Source organism: Sus scrofa, chromosome 1, assembly GCF_054392235.1.
Source record: "Sus scrofa isolate SSC_HxYL_T2T_F1_AM1 chromosome 1, Sscrofa_HxYL_maternal_Yorkshire_Landrace_v2.0, whole genome shotgun sequence".
NCBI lineage: Eukaryota > Metazoa > Chordata > Mammalia > Artiodactyla > Suidae > Sus > Sus scrofa.
This window is the reverse complement of record NC_139383.1, coordinates 154,933,674-154,954,573: the sequence shown is the minus strand read 5'-3', so window position 1 is coordinate 154,954,573 and position 20,900 is coordinate 154,933,674. Positions and strand designations below refer to the sequence as shown.

Genomic DNA, 20,900 nt, shown 5'->3' with positions numbered 1-20,900 from the left:
CATTAAACTTTATTTAAATTGGAATCCTCTCTGTAACAAAGCCAAGATCTTAATTAAATGGATTATTAAAAAAGCAAAACTCATGAGGTAGAAACACAAATGCATAGAGTGAGGCTTCATCTCCCCATTACTTATTAACAGCAATAAGCTTGTTATCCATCTGCTTCAACAAGTCACACCAAGTGTGGACACACACAGCCAGAAAGCTTTGTTAGGTGAGGACTTCCTATACACTGGGAGCACAGAGCCCTTCTCTTCATCACAACTCTATTTAACATGGTCTGTAAATCAAGAGCCATCCTTCTAAGCTAATTCTCTTCCTCCATCAATCTTCTTAGGGAAGTAAAACAACAAAAATCAATGAATACAGATCATTACTTTAAGATTTCCAACCCCTGGCAACCTTGAACACACAAACTTCCCTTCCCCCTTTTTGGCAGTGTGAAACCAAAAACCTCCAAATCCTTACTGCTGACAAAATAATCCTGACAGCATCACCCAGCATGGATACTTCAGGTGCCTGGGAAAGTGTCAAGAATCAATGCGACTATAAACATTAACAACCACTGGCAGCCAAGATTACCCTGAGATCTCCAAGTTATCACTTACATTGCTCCCCACTTTAACCTTTAATTATGGAGATAAATATTTATGCTCTACTGGTCTCTTACCACAAGCCCTGTCCATTGCAAACCAAACTTCATTTTTCATAAAGTACCAACAATCACAGGATGGCAAGGTTACCAGGTACCCTGTGGATCCGTATGTTCCTCCTGAACGGTTTTGATGTGCTTAGAGGGCAGCGTGCTCCCCAAGATGGCCATGGCCCCCTAGAACAAGACACCATCCTCCAGGGCAAAGTCTGAGTGAAGGAGGAAGCCTATCACTTCCCTGGGATGGTGGAGAGGGTCATCCACCCCCGCCAGGGACTTAACGCTCTAACCTTCCTGCCAGCCTCTCCGCCCACTGCTCCTGTAGCCTCCACAAAACTCCAAGACCTACTGAAAGGAAGCAACACATCAGGGTGGCACACTGCCTAGAGCTTTCTCCCCACACTGTCCCCACCAGGAGAAGCTTCTAACAACCCCATCACATGTTCCTTTCCAGCACTGCTTCTTTACAACTTGCATGTGAAGAAGAGGCTCCTTCCTGCTTGTCTCTGCAGAGATCTACACACATCAGAGCCCTTCCATTTATTCCTCAAATAGGAAGCTCTACATGAGGTGGCCAAAGGTTCAGGTCCTGCCTGCCAGATGCCTATACCCTAGGACAGCAAATCCAAGGAACAGCTTGTGACTTGTCCTATGAGGGGTGGTGCACGGGGTGGCCCTCACCCTGGGAAGGAGACAAGTAGATGCCATTCACAGAGGAGAAGGCGGTCAGGACACTGGGACATGGGAAGTGTCCCAGGCAGAAGGCACGGCATGGCCCACGGCTTGGAGGGAAATTCAAGGACCAGAAAACAAATTCTGGGTAACCGAAGCCTAGAGGGTAGAGGGTGACAAGGGGCAGGGCTAGACAGTGAGTCAGGCTCAAGTTCCCCATGACAACAGGTTTACCCTGGATCTTGACAGCAGCGGTAGCCACTAACACTTACTTAGATGCATTTCTTAGCCACAGGGTGGAGAGGGGTTGGAGGTGGTAGGATGCCAGGGATGGTTGGGAGGCTGTTCCAGAGTCTGGGGTAGCTCCTGCAGGGGGAGTCTGGCTGCAGGCTGAGACATTGCATGGTGAGGACCACTGCAATGCCCCAAAGTGGGCGAGTGAGGCAGGCAGAAAGGGGCCAGTGGGATTCCTAAAGAGGCTTTGGATCTGGAGTAGGAAGCAAGAGGTGGACAGAACAAAGGATAGAGCCACCAATGAGGAGGGGGTGAAGGAGCCAGGACAGCAGATGAGCCCCCAGCCCCTCGAAGAAGCCTCCGACTCACAACAGAGGGCTCAACACACAACATGCCTCAACACACGTACCCAGGGATAGGCTTCCTTCTGCCAGGATGGATGCTCATGAGTAGGCTGTTCACAGTTGTGAACACTCACCTTCCTGCTGAGGCCCCAAAAGCCCCCCTTGAGCCTCAGTTTCCTAACCCATCAGACTGGACCAAAAGGGCTCAGCTGGAGGGTTTGCAAGACCATCGAAAACCCAGGACCACCCAAAAGGTGGAGGGGCTAAGTCCGAGACAGGAAATAAGGCTCTAGCCCCCAAGAGCTCACCTGGCTACACCTGCCAGCTGAGGCTCATCTCCTTAGGGATGGAAACATCCCCAAGCTCGAAGAGATGCATGAGAGAGGAGGGAATGTATAAATCCTTGATTCCATCAGTGTTGCTCTGTAATTCTGGGTGAGTCATAGAATTTACAAATCAGAGAGCTGAAAACACCCAAAAGGTACTCCAGCAGCAGTCCTGGGCCGAGATCCTCCCTGCGCACTGGGAGGGTCCCTGAGCCCCTGCCCTACAGGTGAGCAAACCCAGGCCCAGCACAGCCACTTGAGCCACACAGTCTGCAGGGACGTAGCCAGGATCCTGACATGGCTAAACACACTGCCTCCCTGGGGGAGTTCCTGAAAAACCTGACCACAAGCAAGACTCAATGCACCCAAACCAGTGCTGCCCGGACTCACTCCACAGCCGGGTCCCGGGGGACCAAGCACAGTGGGGACCCTGATGCAGACCCCACCCAGGGGAGACAACCCGGCAGCTCTGCCTTCCTGGGGCTGCACCTGAAGCTTGCTCCCACTCCCCTCCCTCCGGCCTGACACCCCCCCAAGCTCCTTCACAGGCTGCTCCTTCAACAAAATCCATACATATTTATTTCTGCCTTGGATCTGCTTCTCAGAGGACCTGACCTAACACAGTTCCTTAAAGGAAAGAAAACAGAATAAAAATCAGAGGGAAAAAAAACGACAACTCAAAACACCCTTTGTAAAGCACAGAACCAAAGACAACAAGGATATGTGTACGGGCAAGTTTACAATAAAAGGCCTAAGATAGAAAATGCTAGAAACTACAGTAGTCAGCCATGTGTTGCAGGAAGGGGAGAAGGGTACAGTGACTGGACAGTTCACACTCCCAGGACCAACCTGGCTGTTCATCCTTGTGACCTGATTTCCTGAACGTCTTCTTTCAATTTTTTTATTGAATAACCCACGTTCGAAGCAACAGGAGCAGCAGCACAAGACAAATACTGAGCCTCCTGAATGACTATGAAACTCCCTGGTAAGCCCAGCCAGGAAAGAGACTGTGCTGGCCACCCCAGAGGCACTCCCCTTCCCCCGGGAGACAAAGCCCCCACCTCGTGCCCCATGACCACCCCCCAAATGTGTGGTCATCCCCGCCTGACCACTCCTTAACTATTTACCACTAAGTGCCCATCCCTAAACATTGAGTACGTCTCCTTTAACCCATCAGCTATGCATCCATTTCTCTTTTCACCCTGGCAATTTATTCACTGAAGACACTGAATCATCTGTCCTATAGCATTTCCATTGGCTGATTTTTTAAAATTTTATTTTATTGCCATATAAGTGATTGACAATGTTAGGTTACTTTCTTATATACAGCAAAGTGATTCGGTTGTATGTATACACATATCCATTCTCATATAGGTTATCATAGAATATCAGGTAGAGTTCCCTGTGCTATAGGGCAGGTCCCCACTGGCCATCCATTCCATATACAACAGTGTGCATTTTGGACTGTGATTTTAATGGCTGTGCCTAAAGCTTAACAGGATATTGTCCCCTGTCCTCTGGGCTGCAGCAACTTGGCGATGGGCTGTGGAGGCTGAATCTGATTCAGATTACAATCTGGACACGGAGTTCCTGTTGTGGCGCAGCAGAAACGAATCCAACTAGCACCATGAAGTGGTGGGTTCATATTCTGACCCTGCTCAGTGGGTTAAGGATCTTGCATTGCCGTGAGCTGTGGGTAGGTCTCAGATGCGACTTGGATCTGATGTTGCTGTGGCTGTGGTGTAGGCCAGCAGCTATAGCTCCAACTGGGCCCCTAGCCTGGGAACCTCCATATGCCACAGGTGCAGCCCTAAAAAGCAATAAATTAATTAATTAATTAATTAATTAAATAAAATCTGGACACAAAGGACTTGGCAAGCAATGTAGTATTCTTTCTCAAGAGGCGGTGAGCTCCAGACACCTGCCTGCCTGTGATGTCAGCTGGCCTCAGCACCACCATCCAAGGTGTCTATTCATGCATCCATGTGCTGGATCCTCTATACACAGAAACCCCCTCACCTGCCACTTGGTTACCCAGTGGTGCAGCTTGCATAGCAAAGTCTCATTACTGACCAAAGTTCAAAAAATCACTCTCCAAAGGTGACCAATTAGGCTTTTTTGTGTTTTGTTTTCCTTGGTATCATTCAGAACTCATGGATTTACTAGAGAGAACTCTAATTAGGAAAGATACGTGCACCCCAATGTTCAAAGCAGCACAATTTACAATAGCTAAGACATGGAAACAACCTAAATGTCCATTGACAGAGGACTGGATAAAGAATGTGTGGTACATACATATAAAATGGAATATTACTCAGCTACAAAAAAGAAGGAAATAATGCCACTGGAGCAACACGGATGGACCTAGAGGTTATCATACTAAGTTAAAGACAGACAAATATTGATATCACTTACATGTAGAATCTAAAAAATGATACAAATCTATTACTATTTTTATCTATCATGTGATGCAAGCTTATCTACAAAACATAAACAGATGCACAGACATAGAAAACAAACTTGTGGTAACCAAGGGGGAAAGGGGAGAGGGAGGGATAAATCAGGAATTTGGAATGAACACATACAAACTACTGGTTTTTATATATGGTTTATATATAAAATACATAACGAACGAGGATCTACTGCATAGCCCAGGGAACTATACTCAATATCTCGTAATAAACAATAATGAAAAAGAGTCTGAAAAAGAATATATATATGTATATATGTAATAATTCAATCATTTTGCTGTACACCAGAAACTAATATAACATTGTAAATCAACTATACTTCAATTAAAAAAAAAATAAAATAAAAAGAACTCACAGATTTAAACATATTCTATACATTTCAATCCACCTCAGGTTTTCCTCTTACGGAGGTTCAGCTTGTCCCATCTTGGGCCTCTTCAAGTTCCAGGTTCTTTTAGTACCATCTTAGTGGGCCTGATGGCTCCTCTGCTCTCTGTTCTGACAAAATGTTCCCAGTACAAGTTGTACCGTTCCTCTCCCCGCCTCAGAATCTGCTGTTTGTCCAGGCAGTCCTAGATTCTTTCAGTAGAAAATTGAACTTCAAGACCGCCATCAGGGGCCCCGGTATCTTCTTACTATTGTTGAGGCCACTGTTTCTAGGCCTCTCCAGGGAACGCAGCTGGTTCAAGAATGTCATTCAAGTCCAGGGTTACAAGGGCTTTTCTTTTCTGCACATATCTTTCCTCTATCTTCTTTCTCTTCCCCACTGAAAACTGGTCCGCAAACTCCTCAGAATCAGAAGGTCGCATAATTATGCATTTGCTTCCTCTCCCATGACAGAGAAAACATGCTGAGAATAGCAATGCTAATACCACCACCAAACCGATTCCAGAAAACCACACAAAAGGTTTACCTGTGCTTTCTCACGTTCTCTCCTGGTTCTTTATTTTTTTATTTATTATTATTATTTTGTCTTTTCCAGGGCCACACCCGCAGTATATGGAGGTTCCCAGGCTAGGGGTCTAATCAGAGCTGTAGCTGCCAGCCTATGCCATAGCCACAGCTACGTGGGATCCGAGCCGCATCTGCAACCTACACCACGGCTCACGGCAATGCTGAATCCTTAACCCACTGAGCAAGGCCAGGGATCGAACCCACAACCTCCTGGTTCCTAGTTGGATTCGTTAACCACTGTACCACAACGGGAACTCCTCTCTCCTGGTTCTTTATGGCTGTGGATACAAGGATGGGCCATGTAGCCGTTGACACCACACTTGCTCCCTTGGTCCCCTCAGTTCTTCTTAATTCCACACATAACTATGTCATTTACATTTCCTCTACTCTTCATGTCGCTCTGTCCATTCCTTCACTTTCAAACAAGGGAAATGGTTTCTCACACAGTGGTTCCCAAACTGCACCCCTCAGCACCCCAAGAGCCTTGCTGCACCCTCAAGGACGTTGCAGGAGAGCCCAGATTTCCTAGGGAGAACGCAGTGGAGCTCAGCACCTGCCCACACTCATGCAGTGTGGCCTCCAGCAACTCATGGTTTCAACACTGCAACACACTGCATCCTCTAGCAGACACCACGTGAAGCCAGTGGTTGCCACCATAAAAAGCAAGTACCCACCACTTCACACCCATCAGGATGGCTACCATACAAAAAGCCCTCAGAAAGTGACAAGTATTGGTAAGGATGTGGAGAAACTGGAGCACTGCTGGTGGGAATGTAAAACAGTGCAGCCACGATGGAAAAACAGCAAGGAGGTACCTCAAAAAATTAAACACAGGAACTACCATAGGATCCAGCAATACTAGCTGTGGGTAGAAACCCAAAAGAATTCAAAGCAGGGACTCAAAAAGATATCTGTGTGCCCATGTTCACAGCAGCATGATTCACAACAGCTAAAAGGTGGGAACAGCCCAAGTGTACATCAACAGATGATAGATAAACAAAATGTGGTCTATCCATACAAGGAATATTCTTCAGCCTTAAAAAGGAAGAAAATACTGACACCTGCTACCACAGAGATGAATCTTGAGGACATTATGCTCAGTGAAATAATTCACGAAAAGTCAAATATTGTATGATTCCATTTATATGAGGTCCCTCGAGCAGTCAAACTCAGAGGCAGAAAGCAGACTACTGGCTGCCAGAGGCTGGGGGAGGTGGGGTGGGGAGTTAGTGTTTGATGGGGTTAGAGCTTCAATTTTGCAAGATAAAAAGGGTTCTGAATGTGGATGGAGGTCTTGGCTACAAACAATGTCATTTACTTAATGCCACAGAACTGAATACTTTAAAATGCTGAAGATAGTCGATTTTTATGTTGTGGGTATTTGGCCACAATTAAAAAGCATTTAAAATGTTCTCAAAAAGCCAATCCCAAACAAAAGTCAGCACTGCCCAGGAAAGGAGGAAGGGGATGGAGCCCAATCACATCTAACGGGCTCACGTCCACAAGTGAGTAATTGTAGGTGAGGAGAAATAAACTTGTTTTAATTTACGTAGATTACTCTTCAATCAGATTCCAAGTTTTTAGGACATAAATACTAAACTGTTTGACCCTAACTATTTTTTTTCTTTTTTTAATCTTTTTTTTTTTTTCTTTTTATGGCTGCACCTGTGGCATATGGAAGTTCCCAGGCTAGGAGTCTGCTGAATGCGAGCTGCAGCTGCTGGTCCATGCCACAGCCGCAGCAATGCTGTATCCCAGCTGCATCTGTGATCACAGCTCACGGCTATGCCTGATCTTTAACCCACGGGGTGAGGCCAGGGATCGAACCCACATCCTCACAGAGACTATGTTGGGTTCTTAATCCACTGAGCCACAACTGGAAACTTCAACAGCCCTATTTAATAAGCAAAACTGTTAGGTATTTCTTTTGCCCTAAAGATGCTGTAAAATTAAGGAGACATCAAGGATGCCATGATCTGAGTAAGTTTGGGAACCTCTGCCCAGGTAGATCCTGAGGAATGTTCTAGTTTCTTCTAATAATAACCAACTCCATGTCCTCAGTGCTTCAGGACACCTGTTCAGTTTTACTGAGATTTAGGTACCAGACCCACCATGATGCAACCCCAAGACCAAGCGCCATGCTCTCCCACCACAGGGTCCTGGAAGGGTGAGTTGCCGGGTCCTGGGGACCAGGCACTCCGTGGCGGGGGCAGAGAGTGGGCTGCCACCAAGAAGCCCTTTCTCCCCGACCTCTGACCTTGGAGAACTGTGCGGCCCAACCCTCCCAGGGCACCCACACCCTGTCCAACCTTGCCAACAGCAGGCAGGGCCACACAGCAGACGCATTCTGTGATGTGTGAAGTCAGCCGTGGCAGAGGCTCCAGGAGAGGCTGCTGTGCTGTGGAGGATGGTGCATCTAAGCGTGACCATCCCAAAGCATCCTCAGACACAGCCCTTATACCCCAAGACCACACAGGTGGGCAAGGAGACAGGAAGTGCCTTGAACCCCACTTGATCCACACATCTTCTGATGCCCCTCCTGGATGAACGATGCCCTCTTGGCAGAGCACACTGGACATGGGCTCAGGCAACCTCGAGGCCAGCTGGGCACACACAGGCCTGCATCCTATGCAGTAACAGGGGTGTGTTCTTCTGGGAGGTTGGCCAAAGGAGATGGGAAGAGTGCTTTGCCATTGCCAACTGCTTCCTTTTTCTACATAAACATATCTGGGAGATGAACATTTCCCTTAGGCCCATTTCACAGACTGGAAGGAGGGAGACTGAGGCTCAAAGAGGCATGGGGTGCCAGAGTCAGCAAGAAGACATGTCATGTCCTGCCTCTGCCTCTGGACCCCTTGTCCTCTCTGTCCCGAGGGGCCATGTCCCTGGCTCCTACCTGCCCTCACCCATCACCGCCAGAGCTCTCGACCTGCCCCTCATCCAGGTCCCTCACTGCTTCCCTTTCACTTGCCTTGGGGTCCAGGCTCTGTGAACACTGGTCATTCCCAGCCCACTCTCTCCGCCCTTGCTCTGGTCCGCAGGGGCACTGAGCTGTGGAGGGGAACTCAGGAGAAACCGGGGGTCCAGCATGTACCTAATGTGTGGGCATTATTACCTTGTGCCTGGAACTGCTGGTGACTCTGGGGGACAAACTGGCCTCTGCACTGAGCTGGCCACCCCCTACGTCTGGGTAGGGGGAGAGCCCACAAGTCCCAGCACAGGGCCAATGTGGAAGGTCACAGAAGGCCAGCTGGCCAGGGACCAAGCCCACAGCTTCTACTTCAAGCAGCTTCCTTGAGAACTGAAATGTACAAGAAGGTTGGCAGAAAGAGAGCCACATGGCAAAGCCAGAGAAGCCAGCACAGGACACTCAAATCTCCCCATCACCACACAGGGAGGCCCCCTGACATGTCCAACAGATCCACCATGACTACTGGAAACACCATGATTACTGCAAGACCAAATTATCTCTTTTCAACTAGACTGAAATAGCTCTCAGGAGAAAAACATTTCCCCTGGGCCAAAAGTCTTCATTTCTCTACAAGCAATCAAATAAACAGACAAAAGAACAATACCAACACCTTCCAAATGACCTGAATGCATGTGGACAGCTCACATTCTGGTCTGGGATCCAGGGTTTCTGCCTGGTCACCTGGGGGTTAATAGAGCCATGCTCAATGTGAATTAATGGCGCTTAAGAGCACGATCTAACCCACGATCAAACTCAACTAAACAGAAATGACCCACTCCTTCTCTTGGATAAGAAGGAGACCTTAATTAGGAATAGGCTTGTTGGCTCCTGCCCCGACTCCCTCCTTGTAACCTCAGCTGAGACCAGCAGAGTCTCCCATGCAAGACTGGACTGTCCACACCCTGCACCTACCCTTCCATCCTGAGCCGGATAGAGGCTGAGGTGAGCCCTGCTGGCCACCCTCCTCCCACAACTCCACCCCAGCTCCGCCCTCTAGAACCTGCATGGCAACCTTGGCCTTCATCCTCCTCTGGCCTCCACCCCCACTGCGGACCCTCTGGCACTAAGCCCCAGAACAGCCTCTGCCTGTGCCCACAGGGGGTCCCTCAGTGGCCCTCAGCTTTGCTGGCCCTAGAAACCCACAGGGATGATTTCAAAGCCACTTGCCTGGAACCCAAGCTGCAGGTTCCCACCTCAACTGCACAGGTAAGACAGCCCACGGCAGACAGAGCTGGGTGCCGTTCATACCGCACCTGCCAGAGCACACAGGGAAAGAAAGGTGGGGCTGGGAGGGAGAGCAGGGCAGCAGGGCCACGGGTCATGTCAGATAGCAGAGGCCCCAAGGGTATGGGCTGCCATACAGGGCTCTGGTTCCCCTTAAGGAGACCTGGATCTAGGGAAATATCAACCAACATACAAGTTCAAGAAACACGGGGTTGGAGAACTGAGTCCCTCTTCATTTCAATACAGCCTTTTGGGGGGAAGATGGGGCATAGACCCCAAGTGTCCATTCAATGCCCATCACGGCCTGTGAAGACCTCACTTTGTGAGCAGCTGGTCATTGCGACAAGCAGGTCACACCCCTGTCTTCAGCCTCCACTGCTGTTCAGAGGCCTGCCTCCTGTCACCTGCTCTCATGTCAGGGATGCCCGCAGACCAACAAGGGCAGTGTCCAGGCAGCAGGTTGGCGTGGGTCAAGCCCATGAGGTCAGTGATTCCCCTTTGTTACATTCATCTGGGACCACCGCTGCCTAGGACATGCCTAGGAAAGAGGAGGGGAAGAAAGGATACCAAGCAAACAGGCCGACTTACCCCAGGGCTGAGCAGGGCAGCAGGGCAGGCATTCCTGGGAGGGCTGCCCTGGTAGGGACTTGCCTGCTTGCACCCATCTCCACTTCTTAGGAACAGAACTTGGATTTTTAAGGTGAATGACACTTCATTCTGTTCAGGTAGTTGGGGCGATATAACTAGCCCCATTTGCTCACCCTTCCTTCTGTTGCCTGGAACACAAGCCTGATGGCTGCAGCCCCAGTAGCCCTCTTGGACCATAAGATGCTTTGCAATGAAAGCCATCTGGTAAGAAAAAGGAGTAAAAAGATACCAGAGGTCACTGTCTTCAGCGATCCTACAAAACTGCCCACTGCTGGGCTTCTTGTAAGTGACATTCACACTTCTTTCTTGTTAAAGATACTGTTACTTTGGAGCCAGATTTAAAATCCTAAATGATATTAACATGGCAAGATTCTATTTCATAGAGCATAGACCACAGGTCAGTGCACTCTGCTTAACATTTTTATTTTTCTTGTTCTGGCCTCACTCTCTGATCAGAAAGCTATGACTGGACAGCTCTCAGCAGCCCAGCTACCAGGTGCAGTCTGGGGCAGTCAAGCAGCTGTGACCATCTTCTGTGGCTCAGGGGATGCCTCTGGGGATAAAGCATTGAGACTGACAAGTCACAGCTCAGAACTACCACGAGCCCCAACAACAAAAAGACCCACAGTCAAGGCTGGGCCCACATAAGCACATGAGAGACCATCGGCCTTCAACCGGGTCTACAGAGCAGACAAAGCTGGATGGACCCCAAGCTGGTGGGCACCTGCTTTGCACAATCACAGATCCCTGGTCCCCCCTTGTGGAAAGATGTGCATGGCCTCCAACCCCTTGTACATTCCTCATGTTAGAATCACAAACTGCAAGGATTTCCCATTGTGGCGCAGTGGAAATGAATCCAACTAGTAACCATGAGGTTACGGGTTCAATCTCTGGCCTTGCTCAGTGGGTTAAGGACCTGCCATTGCCATGAGCTGTGGTGTAGGTCATAGATGCAGTTCGGATCCTGCACTGCTGTGGCTGTGGTGTAGGCTGGCAGCAATAGCTCCAATTCGACCCCTAGCCTGGGAACCTCCATATGCAGCAGGTGCGGTCCTAAAAAGACCAAAAAAAAAAAAAAAAAAAAGAATCACACACTGCAAGCTCTGAGCAGTCTCTCCCCTGCTCAAAACCCTGCCAGGGCCCTGCTGCCCCAGGGCACAGTCCAAGCACCTTATCTTCACTCCCAAGGCCATGGAGGGCTGGTCACCTGCCTGGCCATCACATCTGCCCCTCTGTTCTACCCAACACTTGCTCTTCCCTCGTTTATGGACCATGGTAAACAGCCATGCACCCTGCCTCATCCCTGCACAGAAGCCACCCCACCCTCCCTCTCTCCTGGGCTTGTCTCCTGCTGACCTCTGTGGATAATCACTCCTTCTGGAACCTTCTCCAGTACCCTGTCCTGCAGCCCACATGGGCCACTCTGCCTTGGGCTCCAGTATCAAACCCCAGACCTTGGCCTTCTTGGGGATGTGAACTATGTCTGGCATTATCCCCTCTTTGCAGGGGCAGGGTATGCTGGAGAAAAAGACCCCTCAGGCTGACTGTGTAACCTGTCGACCAACCCCACCCCCACCCCTGCCACGGATCCTGACAGACCAGTGAGGTGTGGGCTCGCAGACTCTGTTTCCGAGGTATGGAGACATAAGCATTTCACAGCAGAGGCCACGGTCAGGGCTTGCCCTTGGTCTGCTGACTGTTTACCAGACAGAGTCTCCCCTGGCGTCCCCACCCACCCCGTTCTTTTTTTTTTTTTTTTTTCTTTTCAGGGCTACACCCGTGGCATATGGAGGTTCCCAGGCTATGGGTTGAATCAGAGCTACAGCTGCTCGCCTACACCACAGCCAAAGCTGCAGCAACTTTGGGTCCAAACTGCATCTGCAACCTACACCACAGCTCATGGCAACGCCAGATCCTTAACCCACTGAGCCAGGCCAGGGATCGAACCCTAGTCCTCGTGGATACTAGTCATGTTCATTAACTGCTGAGCCACAACGGGAACTCCCACTCCGGTCTCTTTCAATGGGCAAGACATTTGTTTGAAGGGGCTTCATTTTCATTCCCAATGCAGGCAGGGGAAACCTGACTTTTCTCTGTCCAGGACCAAAATTCAAAGCACTGGTCATCAAGGCTGCGGGTCACTTCTGCTGATGAGACAGGACAACCTCTTTTGGGATGTCTACCATCCTACCACCAGGGAACCCTGTTCTTCCTGCCACAGGCCCCTGTGAGAAGCCAAAGCACATCTCTTACTGCCCTGAGGGATGGAGAGTGTCATAAAGCCCGGGTGCAGCTCATGCTAAGCTCAGAGGGCCCCTGCCGGCACCGTGCCCAGAGCCAGGCGGGGAGGGGGGCGTAGACCTACTGCCCTGGACACCCTCTCCACCAGGGCCCAGGCAACATCTGTTCTTTTCAGTATAACTTCCTAAAATATTACCCTGCAATTATTTCCAGAGACTTAAATGGGATCCCCAAATACATACAATTAAGACTAAAATTGTAATTTTATATTACTGCTAATTTGAATAAACACGAAGCCTTCCCATCTCCAAACCCAACATAGACAACGACATTCCAATTAACCCTTAGATATCACTGAACTCAGGAAAATGACCACTCTGGACCCTCACAGAACAACTCCTGAAAGGCGTGATGCTCCCTCAACAAACTCTAGGAACGGTCATTATTTGCCCAGCTCTGCAAGGCGGGAGTGTCTCTCCGGCCACCTCCTGAAGCAGCAACACTGCTGTGCTGACAGTGTGGGGACAATGTGGACCCTTGGACAAGAACGCAAGGAGGTCAAGGACCAGGGGGTCAGCCCCACTTCTCAGGACAGAGGCGCAAGGCACCCTCTGACTCCCCAGCTGGCTCCCCAGCCCCTGTGCCCCCCCATTCCTGGGCCGCCTCCAAAGTCCAGAAGCTCCATAAAGACCCACCAGGAGCCAGGGAACAGGATGTTCAGGGTGCCCCATCCTGCCACCTGGGGCCAGCATCAGTGGCCAGCAGGCCCAGGTCCAACACTGCAGAGGCTCCCCACCCAGGCCTGCCTTCCCACAGAAGACCAGAAGAAAGGCCTGGGGGCTTCCTGTGCTCCACCAGGAGGGGCAGGTGACTCCTGTCCTGCCTGCAGGGCACAGTTTCTAGCCCCTTGGACAGCACAGCTGGGGACTGGGGACTAGGGACTGGCACCTGATCTCATAAGAATCTATGGCTGGAAGCAAGGCCAGAGTCACCCCTGAGAGGGAGGAGGAGTGGCCTGTGGCCCGGGGGTGGGAGACAGGGACTGTCCAGGGGCCTGGGAGCCAGAAGCCAGCCCAGTGAGGTGTCCCCTAGGTCACAGGATGAGTCACAAGTTCCCAGATGCAGCATCTCTGAGAGACCCACAGAAGTGCCCTGGACCGGACAATGGCAGAGTTACTGACTGCTGGCCCCTGGGGAGTGCCAGCCAGCTGGAGCGGCAAGACCACCCTTTACCCAGATGCTCTATCCCTCAGGGACCAACGGCATGGGGACAGAGGCAAGAGAGGGGAAAAGAGACACACAGGGCGTTCCTTCCACTGCCCACTCCCAGGGTGGGTTGGGCTCCCACCAGGCAGGCAAAACTCCAGAGAGCCCACAATGACTCACTTTTCTTCTTGAAATGAGACTGTTCTTGGGACTGTTCACTGGAGCACATTGTACTGCCCCAGGATAACAGAAAGCTCCAGGACCTTCCTGAAGGGTCATCTGGGCTGGGAAAGAACTAGCCCCCAGGGCAGGCTCGGAGGGAAGTGGGAGTAAAGATAAAAGCTATTCCTCACTTGTTTCTCAGCAGCCCCAGTGATTCCATGTACTGGGGACAGTGGTCTCCAGCTCTGAAGTCTCAGGGGACACAGCATCAGCCCCACACAGGGTGCAAGATGCCACACGCCCATCTCCCAACAGGCCTGGCCTGGTGTCCTGCTGCAAAACTCCATACATGCTGGGGTCACACGCGCTCTGTTCTCTGCCGGCCCCGACCCAGTTCAGAACCACAGAAATCACTGCCGCGTCTGTGGGGTGGGCAGGATGCACAGGTCTGCGATGGGCCCCCAGAGTGGTGGTCTGCACTGCCCACTCAGCACCAGCCTGGACCAACCTCACAAGCTTCTGGAGATGAAAGCAGTCCCAGAGGCTGGCCTGCATCTGAAAACATCTGCATTTGGAAACATCCCCAACAGCAGCAGGGATCACAACCTCGTACCTGGACATCCCATTTCCACCCATTCTGGTGGAGCTAGGGGCTGGGCCCTCACAGAGATGGGGGATACAGGCCTTTGGGGCCTCTGTGTCACCTTCCACCTTTATCCTTGTCCTATAGATGTAAGTGGGCCATTATTACCCTGTAAGTAAATAACCGCTGTAAGTGCTTCCATTTGAGCAGAGAAGCAACATTACCTTTAGTGAGTGGGTGGCAGAGCTGCCTCCTACAAGGACCCTGGTCTTCAGAAATACATATTTCCCCCCTTCCCCTGATACAATTAGGAAAATAATATTTTTTACACTTGCAATTAAGAGAAGAACAGATGGCAATAGTTTGAAAATCTGTTCATGAGACTCGATGCTGGCAGGGGGATTCTTGACAGACAAAGAGGACGGAGGCGATTCTGTTTTTCTGGATACATGAAAGGCCCACCATTGCAAACCCAAAAACAAAGTACTGGGAATGTAGGGAAAGGGGTGGAATGGAAGGGTCACCCACAGGAAGAGGGCAAAACAGCTGGCAATTTAGAAGTGACAGCAAAACACATCACCTGCTTCTGGGCTGTGTCACCCTGTTGCCCAGGGAAGGTGTGGCCCCAGCACCCTCACAAGCTCCACCATCATCCTGCGTCTCCAGTGGCAGCTGTGGGCCATTTCCCCATCCACTGAGGATTTCTGGAACCTCCCAGGTACAGGCTCCCTCATCTGTGCTTCAAATTCACCAAAACCACAACACGCGAGAGAAATCTCACAAACTAGGTGACCAAACTAAGTGACTAGGCTTGGTTTCTTTGTGTATCCCTTTTGGTTTATTCCTTCAGAACCTGCCAGGCACTCTTCTGGGTGTGGGGACCAGAGGGAACAGATGAAGTTCCAGTCCCCCAGAGTTTATGTTCTAGTGGGGAAGGCAGGCCAAAAAAGAGTGAACCATCAAACGATGAATCTGATTCCAGGTGGTGACAAAATCATGAGGAAAAGCATAGCTGGCGAAGGCCTAGGTTTCAGCCAACATGGGAATAGCTCAAAAGTTACTGCTCCCATCCTTATAATAAGAAAAATCATGAGTTCCCATCATGGCTCAGCGGTAACGAACCCGACTAGTACCCATGAGGACGCGGATTCAATCCCTGGCCTTGCTCAATGGGTTAAGGATCCAGCATTGTCGTGAGCTGCAGTGTAGGTGGCAGACGTGGCTCGGATCCTGTGTTGCTGCAGCTGCAGCATAGGCTGGCAGCTACAGCTCTGATTCAACCCCTAGCCTGGGAACTTCTGTATGCCACAGATGTGGCAAGAAAAAAAAGGAAAGGAAAGGAATGGAAGGAAGGAAGGAAGGAAGAGAGAGAGAGAGAGAGAGAGAGAGAGGGAAAGAAAGAAAGAAAGAAAGAAAGAAAGAAAGAAAGAAAGAAAAAGGAAAGGAAAGAAAAAGTGGAGCAAACCAAAAAATCAGTAACTTTCCTTGGCCCCATCAGTGAACTGAGTTTGCAGACTGCCCCCTGAAACCTGAAACAGCTCCTCTTGGCCCTGGCAGAGGGAGGAGAAGGTAACCAGCAGAGAACACACCCAGAGCCTTCTCCATCACAAAGGCCTGCTGTCCAGGTGGGAAGAATTGACAGAACCTTGCTGAAACCTGTGGTGCAGGTTCTTGTCCCAACAGCCCCTGTTTCACCTAAAGGAGCTGGAAAAGCTACACAAGAAAAGCCACTTGTAAAGATCACAGCCTAGGAACACAGGCCCACCTGACGATAGAGATTTAATAAGATAAAATAAGGCTTCCCCTTCCCCACACCTTCCCACCACATCTATAGGGCTCCCACCTGATAACAGTGGATTCCAGTGGAAGAGCTCCAAGACCAGACTCCCTCTGAGGAGCAGGACCAAGTGAGGCCCAACGTCCAAGGGGAGGCCACACCAAGGCCACAGCGGAGTCTGAAGCTTCATCTGCACCTACAGTCTCAGCAGACACAACACACAGCCCAACTCCTAATGAGTTTAACACATCTTCACAAGAAAGGCCTGTTGCCTCAGTTCCCATTTTCCAATAAAACATATCTGGCTTCCAACGACAAATGAGAAAGCATGTCAAAGGCAAAATAATAATAATAATAATTTTTTAAAAACCTACATTCTAAAGAGATAAAGCAAGCATCTAAACCAGACTAAGATATGACATAGATTTTGGAATTATCACATTGGGAATTTAAAGTAACTATGACTCATATGTTAAGGGCTCTAAGGGGAAAAGTGGACAGCAGGCAAGAACAGATGTGTGATGTGAGCATAGAGATGGAAAGTCTAGGAAAGGATCCAAAGATGGTAGAAATGTTTAAAAAAATGGTAAGAGAAATGAAGAATACTTTTGATGGGCTCATTCATAGACTCAACATGGCTAAAGAAAAAATCAGGGAGTTTGAAGACACGCCAATAGAAACTTGTCACCAGCAGAAATGTTAAAAGATTTTTATTCATACAGAAGGAAAAGCATAAAGGTTGAAAACCTGAATCTATACAAAGAAAGAGTGTATGGGAAGGAATAAATGATGGTAAAATAAAATCATATTTTCGTATTCTTATTTAATCTAAAAGAATTGTTTATTTAAAACTACAGTAGTAGCAACATATTGTGATGATTCTACCTTATGAGTAAGTGAAATGAATGATGGAAATGTCACCAGGGATGAGAAAAGGGAATTGGAAATACTCTCTTTTCAAGGATTTGCACCAAATCTGAAGAAGTATAGTGTCATTTGAAGGTGGACTTAGGCTACTTGAAAATGTGAACTGTAAACTCTGAGGCAAACACTAAAAATTTTTAAAAGAAGTAAAAATGATAAGCTAAGTGAAATATAATTGATTCCTATAAAGTAGTCAATGAAAATCAGAGAAGTGAGAAAGAAGACAGTGATCGACAAGTTTGATATCAATTTACATCAATAATCACTTTAAATGTGCTTGGTCTAAATACACCAATTAAAAGACAGAACATGTCAGAGTGGATAAAAATACAGCACCCAATTATATGCTTTCTACAAGAAAACCATTTTATTTATTTTGAGGGGGCATACCTGCAGCATGTAGAAGTTCCCAGGCCAGGGATCAAACCCACACCACAGTAGTGACCAGAGCCACAGCAGTGACAACACTGGATGCTTAACTACTAAGCCACCAAAGAACTCCATGAAACCCTTTTTTGTTGTTGTTGGGTTTTTTTGTTTGTTTGTTTTGGTGGGGTGTTTTTTAGGGCCACATCTGTGGTGCAGGTTCAAACCCTGGCCTGGGAACTTTCCACATGCTGTGGGTGTGGCAAAAAAAAAAAAAAAAAAAAAAATCAGATCACCTGGATCTAAGTGACATTCATGCAATATTTCATCTAAGAATGGCAACATATACATTCTTCTCAACTTGTACACTGAATGTGAAGGAACATTCACTCTGTGCCTTAGTCTGTCTGGGCTACTGTAACAAAATACCACAGACTGGGTGGCTTACAAACCACAAAAATTTCTCACAGTTCTAGAGGCTGGAAGTGTAAGATCGGGGCCAGCGTGGTCAGGTAAAGGCCTGTATCTCAGACTTCCTGTTGTGTCCTATTTGCCAGAAGGGGTGAGAGAGCACTATGGGGCCTCTTTACTAAGGACATTAATCCCATTCATGGGGTTCCACTCTCATGACTTAATCACCCCCAAAGACCCCACCTCCTAATGCCACCACCTTGGGAGTCATGATTTCAACATATGCATTTTGTGAGGGGACACAAACATTCAGACCACAGCACCAAGACAGAACACATTCTGGACCGTAAAGCACATTTTAATAAGTTTTTTAATCATTCAAAGTACATTCTCAGGCCAGAATGGAATTAAACTAAAAAATCAATAAAGAAAGGCAAGTGAAATCCCCAAATATCTAGGAATTAAACAACACAATTCTAAATAACATGTGGGTCAACAAGGAAATAGCAAAATAATCTTTTTTTTAACTAAATGAAAACAAAATACTACTTTCAAAATTTCTATAAAGCAACAAAAAGCAGTGCTTAGACAGAAATGTATAGCACTAAATGTATACATTTGAAAAGCATAAAGAAGAAAATCAATAACTTAAGTTTTACCTTAGGAAACAAAATGAACAATTGATGCCTAAAAAAGAGCAAAAGGAATACAACAAAAACTAGAGCATAAATCAATTAAATTGAAAACAAGAAAACAATAAAGAAAATCAAATGAAACCCAAATCTGTTTTATCGACTACGCTAACCAAGAGAAAGAAGGCACAAACTACCAATACCAAAAAAAAAAAAAGTCATCAACATTGACCCCATTTAAAGGATAATAATATCCCATTAAAAAGTTAATAATAATGGAATACTGCAAAGAACTCTGTGCCCTGAAATTTGATGAACTGGATCAAACAGACTAATTCCTAAAAGATAAATACCACCAAAACTCACAGAAGGAGAAATAGACAGAGTAGCCATATGTATTTTAAGAACTGAATCAATAATTAATAACCTTCCCAAAAGCAATCAGCAGGCTCAGATGGTTTCTCTGCTGAATTCGACCAAACATTTAAGGAAGCTATGCTACTGATTCTCTAAAATCTATTTCAGAAATTAGAAGAGGAAGGAACACCCTGAGGCCGGCTTTTCCCTAACATCACAACCTGGCCCATCAGCACCCAGGGAATCCACAAGGGTACTCTCAGACCAGAGATACCCCAGGCTGTAGAAGGGGACCTGGCATGTCTGAAAGGTGAGACCACAGGTCACAGGAAATGCAGGTCTGCCATAGGAATGCCCTAAACTCATCTTTCTCATCAATTTGTCAAAGAGAAAACAATGAAAAAAAAAAATTTTGAGTGCAACTTCATCTGCAATTTGGCTGAGAAAGACGAGTGTGCCTGGCAGTCCTCCGCCCCGGCTCAGCCCCAAAGTGCAGATACTCAGGCAGGTCAGGGGCAGGTGTGATTCCCCCCAGATCCTACTCACCAGGAAGCTTCAGGTGCCTGTGATGTGCAGGTCAGTCTGGCCTCCCCCACACAAGGGGCAGCATCGCTGGAATCCTCCAGAGACTGAGATGAAAGCACACAGGGCGTTGGCAGGCTGAGCACACAGCCTGCTTGGTTACATGAGAAGGAAGCGCTTGGCTGCAGGTGACCGATCACACACTCAGAAAAGCTTCAAGCATCCAAGCAGCTCTGACTCTGCGAGTGGAACTGTCCATAGAGCCGCCCAACATATGGAAAATCTGAGAGGCAAGCTGATCATGAGTCTCCCCAAGTTATCAGGGGAGCTCTTGCTCTATTCCCGAAGGCCAATAGGCACTCAGGCTGCCTGCAGCCCAGCCTCAGTCTCTAACGCTTAGGAGAAAGATGGGTGAAACCCTGTGGGATTAACATGCCAGGTTTCATTGGATCAGACAGGAAATAAAGCACATTCTTCAAGGTTCTGTCCCCTACTTGTTTTTCCGAAAAAAGCAAAATGCTACACAAGATACAGAGTTTGATGTCATTTGGGTTATTTATCTTAAAATGACCCAGGAAAGTGGGCGAGGATTTTATAAAATACACTTGTCAACTGAAAAACAAATGCATAATGTGAGAATTGTGAGCTAAGTTTTATTCGGGACAAAATGAGGACTATAGCCTGGAAGACTAAAGAGCTCTAAAAAACCACTCCAAAGATGAAGGGGGAAGGTCAGTATATACATGATTTTTGTGAAGTGGAGGGTACCTGCAACGAAGCACGCATTTTGCAGCATGTCGCTGCTAGTCTCGTGAGGGTTACTCTTCGTCACAAGCAGACGTCACCATGAAGGATTTTGGTACTTTTGTAGATATGAGGCAATGCAAGAACTGAGCTCATAAAATCTTCTCCTAAAAACATCTAACTATCTGAAGACCTTCCGGTTTTCTCAGAGCACAGAGTGCCTTACTCCTGATCTCCACCTGGAGCTCTTTCAGGGGGAGCTGAGGGTCACCAGCTGCAGCAGCTCATGAGTCAATCCTTATAGAGGCAGATGGCAAGTGCCAATCGCCAGTTGGCACACTAAACAGAGTCTTTTCAAGGAACGGGTAACCTGTGGATATGCAGCACAAGCCACCCCATGTGCAAGGGACACTGTCTGCTCCTTAACACGTGGGGGCGCCACCCTCCCCAGGCAGGTCGTCTGAAACTCCTGGTGACA

The 20,900-nt window shown here is 48.2% G+C and overlaps 1 protein-coding gene across 20 annotated transcripts in view; it reads right to left on the bottom strand.

The window, feature by feature from the left end:
* The window catches only part of APBA2 (amyloid beta precursor protein binding family A member 2), a 243,651-nt gene that overhangs the window by 181,911 nt on the left and 40,840 nt on the right, over positions 1-20,900 (bottom strand). The window contains exon 1 of one of the 20 annotated variants that reach the window (XM_084976638.1): positions 19,703-20,634. The exons of 15 other annotated variants lie outside the window; for them this stretch is intronic. The gene's annotated coding sequence lies outside the window, so the exon portion shown is untranslated. Of the gene's footprint in view, positions 1-5,055; positions 5,486-19,702; positions 20,635-20,900 lie in introns of those variants that run through there. 4 more of the 20 variants (XM_084976597.1, XM_084976692.1, XM_084976658.1 and 1 more) reach the window with 4 other exon arrangements.